Source organism: Mustela nigripes, chromosome X (genome assembly GCF_022355385.1).
Source record: "Mustela nigripes isolate SB6536 chromosome X, MUSNIG.SB6536, whole genome shotgun sequence".
Taxonomy (NCBI): Eukaryota; Metazoa; Chordata; class Mammalia; order Carnivora; family Mustelidae; genus Mustela; species Mustela nigripes.
The window spans coordinates 14632147-14640176 of NC_081575.1; positions in this window are offsets into that span (position 1 = coordinate 14632147).

Below are 8030 nucleotides of genomic sequence, written 5' to 3' on the forward strand. Positions count from 1 at the left end.
ATAGTTTAATCTTTAAAAACTTGAGGGATTTTCAACCTGTCTTTCTGTTATTGACTTCTAGTTTAATCCCATTTTGGTCATCTAAGAGTAGACACTGTATGATTTCTATTCTTTTAAATTTGTCAAGATGTGTTTTATGGCCCAGAATGTGTTCTATCTTGGTGATGTTCCATGTGAGCTTGGAAAGAATATGTTATCTGCTGTTGTGGGATGAAGTAGTCTATCGACATCAACTATATCCAGCTGAGTGATGATGCTACTGAGTTCAACCATGTCCTCATTGATTTTCTGCCTCCTGAATCTGCCCATTTCTGATAGAGTTGTGTTGAAGTCTCCAACTATAATGTGGATTCATATATTTCTCCTTGCAGTTCTATCAGTTTTTGCCTCATGTATTTTGACACTCTGTTGTTAGGTGTACACACAATAAAGATTATTATATCTTCTTGAAGTATTGACCTCCTCTATAATTATGTAATATCACTTTTTATCCCTGATAATTTTCCTTGCTCTGAAATCTGCTCTATCTGAAATTAACAGAGGTATTCCTGTTTTGTTTTGATTTATTATCAGCATGGTCTATCTTTGTACAGCTTTTCACTTATAATCTATATGTGTTTCAGTATTTAAGTAGATTTCTTGTACAAAACCTATGGTTGGGTCTTGTTGTTTGACCTACTCTGACCGTCTCTATCTTTTAACTTGAATATTTAGGCTACTGACATTTAAAGTGATTACAGATATAGTTGAATTTCTATCTGCCATAATTGTTACTGTTTTCTATTTGTTGTCTTTGGTCTTTGCTCCTATTTTTGTGTTTCCATACTTTTCCTGCCTTTTGTGGTCTTTTTAAAAACCTTTTTGTTGAGATATAATTGACATAGAAAAAGCTGTACATAGGGGCTCCTGGGTGGCTCAGTGGGTTAAAGCCGCTGCCTTCAACTCAGGTCATGATCTCATGACCTGGGATCGAGCCCAGCATTGGGCTCTCCACTCAGCAGGGAGCCTGCTTCTTCCTCTTTCTCTGCCTGCCTCTTTGCCTACTCATGATCTCTCTCTCCATCAAATAAATAAATAAAATCTTTTTTTAAAGCTGTACATATTTAATATATACTACTTAATGAGTTTGAAAATAAATATACACTCACAAAACCATCACCACAGTCTGTGCTATAAACATATTCATTACCTCCAAAAGTTTTCTTTCTTATTTTTGTTATAAAAATGACTTAAGATCTACTCCTCTTAGAAAATTTGTTAAGTACACAATATGGTGTTAACTGTAGGTTTTATGTTATATAGTATATCTCTAGAACTTATTCATCTTGTAAATTGAAACTTTGTACCCTTTCACTAATACACACCAATTTCCCCCTCCCCCAAGCCCCTAGAAAACACCATTCTACTCTTTGCTTCTATGAGTTGACTATTTTAGATTCCTCTATAAGTAGGATCATTAGTATTTAACTTTCTGTGTCTTATTTTAGCTTCATCCATGTCATCACAAATAGCAGAATTTCCTTCCTTTGTAAGGTTGAATAACATTCCATTATATGTACATACCACATTCATCCATTTTTGGACATTTAGGATGTCTCCATGCCTTACCTATTGTGAGTAATGCTTCAATGATCATGGGAGTACAGATATCTCTTCAATAATCCTGATGCTAATTCCTTTAGATATATACACAGAAGTGAGATTGCTGGACCTACCTTTTGGTTTCTATTTAAATTTTTTAAAGATTTATTTATTAGAGAGAATGGGCATGGGGTAAAAGGAGAGGGAGAAAAAGACTCCCTGCTGAGCAGAGAGCCCATTCGGGGCTTGATCTCACAACCCTGAGGTCATGACCTGACAGGAAATAAAGAGTCAGACACTTAACTGACTGAGCCACACAGGTGGCCCTACCTTTTGCACTCTTTTTTTTTTTAACCTTTTGCACTCTTAACTGAGCATTTTGTGATTTCATTTTCTCCCCCTTCTGAGCATATTGATTTTATATATATATATATATATATTTATTTATTTATTTTTTACTTTTTTAGTGGTTGCCAAGGGTTTGCAATATACATTTGCAACTAATCCAAGTCTACTTCCACATAACACCATACCACTTCACAAATAATGCAAATACCATATCATAGTAAATTATTCCTGATTTCAGGGTGCCTGGTCTCTCAGTGGGTTGAAGCCTCTGCCTTCAGCTCGGGTCGTGATCCCAGGGTCCTAGGATCGAGCCCCGCATCAGGCTCTCTGCTCAGCAGGGATCCTGCTTCCCTTCCTCTCTCTCTCTCTCTCTGCATGCCTCTCTGCCTACTTGTGATTTCTATCAAATAAATAAATAAAATCTTAAAAAAATATATTCCTGATTTCTTCCTCCCATCCATTTTATCATTACTGTCACTCATCTCACTTATACATAAGCATATGTAATCAAATACATTGTTGCCATTATTTTGAACAAACTGTTTTCTGTTGGATAAATTAAGAAAAAGAAAAGGTTTTATTTTACCCTCACTTATTCTTTATCCAGTGGTCTCCACTACATAGATCCAAGTTTCTGACCTATATGATTTTCCTTCTCTCTAAAGAACTTTTAACATTTCCTGCAAGGCATCTACTAATAACAAATTCTCTCAATTTTTGTCTGAGAAAGCTTTTATTTCTCCTTCACTTTTGAAGGATAATTCATGAGTACAGAATTCTAGATTGGTGTTTTTCTTCTCTCAAACCTTAAATATTTCACTCCACTCTCTTCTGGCTTGCATGGTTTCTGAGGAGCTCAGTTGTAATTCTTATCTTTGCTCTTGTATAGGTAAGGTATTTTTTTAAACCTTCTTTTTTTAAGATCTTATTTATTTATTTGACACACAGAGAGAGATCACAAGTAGGCAGAGAGGCAGGCACAGGTGAGGGGGAAGAAGGCTCCTTGCTGAGCAGAGAGCCCGATGCAGAACTCAATCCCAGGACCCTGAGATCATGACCTGAGCCATAGGCAGAGGCTTAAGCAACTGACCACCCAGGCGCCCCAGGTAAGGTATTTTTAAACTCTGGCTTCTTTCGAGTTTTCTTTATTTTATGTTTCTGCAGCTTGCATAGGATATGCCTAAGTGTACTTACCATTTGATATTTATCCTATGGCATTTCTGGGCTTCCTGGTTCTACAATTTAGGGTCTGACATTAATTTGGGAGAATCCTCAGTCATTGTTGTTGCGAATATTTTTTTGTTGTTGCTCTTTCCTCTCCTCTTCTGGTATTCCCAGTATGCATATGTTACACCTCTTGCAGTTGTCCTACAGTTCTTAGATATTCTGTTTTGGTGGGGTGGGTTTTTTTTTTTTTTTTTCAGTCTTTTCTCTCTTTGTTATCTAGAAGTTTTTCTATTGTTATACCATCAAGTTCAAAATCCTTTCCTCAGCTGTGTCTAATCTACTAATGAGCCCATGAAAGTTGTTCTTTCTTTCTGTTACAGCATTTTTTTTTTATCTCTAGCATTTTTTTGTGTGTTTTCTTAGAATTTCTGTATCTCTGCTTACATTATCCACCTGTTCTTCTGCATTATCTAGTTTTTCTTTTAAAGCCCTTAAGTGTAGTTTCTCCTGGGACCAGACCTTGTTAAGAAGAACAGAACACTTTGGTATATTTAAAACTTGTTTTATTTTTCCCTCCACCTGTCAGAAACATGAGGGGATTCCATTCCTCTCCAATATACACTGCGAGGACCTGATCAAGCTCCTGGAAGTAAAACTTTCAAAAGTGTGGGTCCCTCTGGAGTTTTTAACTCTTAGGGTTGTCCACACTGAGTCTCCATCTCAATTTACTATAACTGTAATTCATTGATTACAGTTCAGCTTTTCTTACCCCAGTACTGGGTCCCATGGAGGTTTCTCCTCATTGGGTTTCTGCTTCATTATGTTGTGGTTCCCTGAATATGCCTGTCTATCTTTCCAATTTGTCCTATGACTTCACTCCTCCAAAATGATGTAAGAAGAGTTGTTGATTTTTTTCAGTTTGCTCAGCTCATTTTTAAAACAAAGTGGCAACTCTAAAGCCATAGTTATGTGTTTTTCCTACCTAACTATACCTTCTTTATCAACACAGTCCCTGTTTCCTATGGTAAAGTGATAAACAGATATGTTTATTTTTTTTTGTAATCATTTTTTTAATTTATATATATTTTTTATTTTTTATAAACATATATTTTTATCCCCAGGGGTACAGGTCTGTGAATCACCAGGTTTACACACTTCACAGCACTCACCAAAGCACATACCCTCCCCAATGTCCATAATCCCCCCCCCTTCTCCCAAACCCCCTCCCCCCATCAACCCTCAGTTTGTTTTGTGAGATTAAGAGTCACTTATGGTTTGTCTCCCTCCCAATCCCATCTTGTTTCATTGATTCTTCTCCTACCCACTTAAGCCCCCATGTTGCATCACCACTTCCTCATATCAGGGAGATCATATGATAGTTGTCTTTCTCTGCTTGACTTATTTTAAAGGAAAATGACACACAACAATAAAGATGAAAATTATAGTCAATTTTTATATTGTGTTTTATTTTCATGAACATATTTTCCTGTTATTGTAAATTTACACTGAGTAAATAATGATGGCATTAACTGGCATTCTTGGTGTGTTTTTGATCATCTTTTTCCAAAAGTGACTGCCAAGAGAACTTCCTAACAAACATCATTTAACCACTAAATTACTCTATTTCTTATATAATGATAGCTTGTTTAGATATTGCTCTCCATTCCATTTTCTTCTCTATTCTCTTGTCATTAACAGTAATATGATTTCTACACTTTCTCTGAAAAAAAATATAATAGATTCTTTAAGCAATTGTTTCCCTGCTGAATCTTATTGTATAAAATGGAATATGTCTTCAAAATCATGTTTAATGACTCTAGCCTTACCCAAAGCCCTCAAGCTTAGGATTCACATCTGATTTGAGGTTTATTTATGGCCCTTATCATACTGTACTATAATTGACTATTCACTTCTCTTTCTCCAGACTAGACTTGGAGCTCTTCAAGGGCAGAGGCCATATCTTATTCATCTTGGTATTTTCCATCCCATGTACTGTGCCTTGGCACATAGTTGGAACTCAGGAAACATTTGTTAAATTGGGGTGTACTTCCTTTTACCCTTGCCAAATATTCACTCACTCAGTGACTTATTGAACACACATTCACTACAAAAAATGTCCTCTGCAAACATGAAAGGGAATTTTTCAAGTACAGCCTTTTCTGCATAACCTTTTCAAGGAAAAATTTTCATTGTACATCATTCATTCAATAACAAAAATTTTTATTGAGTACATCATATGTGCTAGGAATGATGCTAGGCACTGAGACAATAGTGATAAACAAGAGAGATGAGGTCTTTGCTCTTACAGTGAAAGAGACAGACATTAAACAGTTATTTAATCAGCATGTGTCTGCATCACAATCACACTGTTTCTAAATTGCCTTTCTTCTTCTGACTACCCCCATTGAACCATTATGTCCTAAAGGACAAGAACTCTACCTGGCTGGCTGAGACTCATCCTCATTAACTCCTAAAACAGTGCCTGACTCATAAGAAAAGCCCAGCAAATGTTAGATAAATGAATTAAAGAGTAAATAACCAAATGGATAAAGATTATCAATGTTACCATGTGGTAAGATTAAGTAGGCACTCTTCATACTCTTGCTAAGCAGGTCTTGAATTCATAAACAACAGATACAACTTACAGAATCATAGCCTAGTATGGTCATGGTCTATAGAATTTAGGCACACCCTATTCCCATCAAATTATTTTCTTTCCCAGAGGAAGGAGAAACACTGATTAAAAAGTTAAAGAAGATTTGCAAGGAAAGAGTCAATAATACTGAGCATGGAGCAAAGTCTGCACTAAGAGGTTTACATAGATTATCTCATTTAGTACCTACCCCTCTATGATATGGTATAATAATTATCATTCCCATTATAAACACAAAGAAATTGAGGCTCAAGAAACTTAAGTGATTTTTTTTCCATGGTCACACAGCTAGTAAATAATATAACTGGAGACTGAACTCAGGTTTGTCTGTCTCTAAACTAGAGCCCTAAAACCCCATGACAGACACCTAATATAATAGACCAATGTTCCCCATTGTGAGGAAGGGAAATCAAAATCTGCAGAGGGTCATATAGGATATGAAAAAAGTATATTCACCTGGTTAAAGATGCTTGGTTGACAGCACATATTTATCTCCTTTCCCTCCTAAGAATTCCCAAAATGATAGCAAAGAAATAAAAAAGGCAAAAACCTATAAGGACCAAAGAGATTAGGAGAGAAGCTATCAGTGAGTGAGAGATGTCAACCATTCTTGGAAGTAGACCAGAGAGGAGGAAGCTACAACTTTAAATGCCTGCAAAAAACGATGCTAGACAAAAGCCAGCTAACCTGTTTTGTAAAACCCCTGAGAGGCACCATTAAAGCAGGGGTGAAGTTCAAAACTGAAAACAGGAGATTGGTTGAATATTTGTCTATAGACTGAATATTCTCTGAGGTCCCCACCATCATCCCAAGCAGTCTGGCAAGAAACATGAGGTTTTATCTCTGCAAACATTAAATGGATAGAGTCAGGACTTAAAAGACACCAGGTATAGCAAGAGCAGGGGTAAGTCTTAAAACAAGATGTCTCAAAGATCTGTTCCTGAAAGTGTGAGACCATTGCCACCCTCAATCACAGGTTCACCCCTGCTAGGCTTTAAAAACGACAGAAGCCAGACTTATATAAAACCTTTCCCCAAGATATGGAAGAATTTTTTTTGAGAAATTGGCCTATCTGAGCAAAAAGATCTCCACTTACATGTGAGATTTGAGGATCCCAGTGGAAAATTCTGGCTCCAGTAGACTACCAGTCAATACTCTTCACCTGCACAGACTTCCGATAAGTGTTTTCGTGCCTCACTCTTAAATATGTACAGACAACCAAGGATCATAAGATATTTTAATCCTACTATTTATCATCGCCTCTATTATTCCCACCAAGGCCATCTTCATCTCTCACTTAGATTATTGGGATAATCACTTCATTGGTTACTTAACTTTCACCCTTGTCCCATTTTTTCCACATCCCATATTTTCCACAGAGTTATTATTGACACTTTGAAGACCCACCCAATTCAAATTACTCCTCCTTATAAAACTTTCCAGTGGTTCCCTATCTTGGTCAGAGTAAAAGCCAAAGTCCATTTCCAGGCCCACAAAGACCCCTTGCTTTCCAAACACATTTCCTACCACTCTTCCTTTGCTCACTACACTCCATCTACATTGGCCACCTGGATATTCAGTTATACCAAATATCTTCCCATGTCCGTGTCTCTGCACCTACTCTATGAAGGAAAAAAAAAGCATCTAAAGAGGAGGAGATACTGCCCAACTCATTATATGAAGCCAGTATTACCCGATACTAAACAAGACAAAGAATTCAAAAGAAAAGAAAACCACAAACCAATATCTCTTATAAATATAGATGCAAAAATTCACCACAAAATACAAGATGACTTCATCCAGCAACATATACAAAGGATTGTACACCATGACTGAGTGAGATTTAAACCAAGAATATAAAGTTGGTTCAACAATAGAAAGTCAATTGATGTAATATACCATTTTAAAAGAATAAAGGGGGTGCCTGGGTGGCTCAGGCGGTTAAGCGTCTGCATTCAGCTCGGTTCATGATCCCAGGGTCCTGGGATCGAGTCCCGCATCAGGCTCTCTGCTCAGTGGGGAGCCTGCTTCCCCCCCTCTCTCTGCCTGCCTCTCTGCCTACTTGTGATCTCTCTCTGTGTGTCAAACAAATAAATAAAATCTTTTTTAAAAAATAAAAATTAAAAAAATAAAAGATTTGTATTTCCCTGATGCCGAGTGTGGTGATGCAACATGGGGGCTTAAGTGGGTACAAGAAGAATCAATGAAACAAGATGGGATTGGGAGGGAGACAAACTATAAGTGACTCTTAATCTCACAAAACAAACTGAGGGTTGCTGGG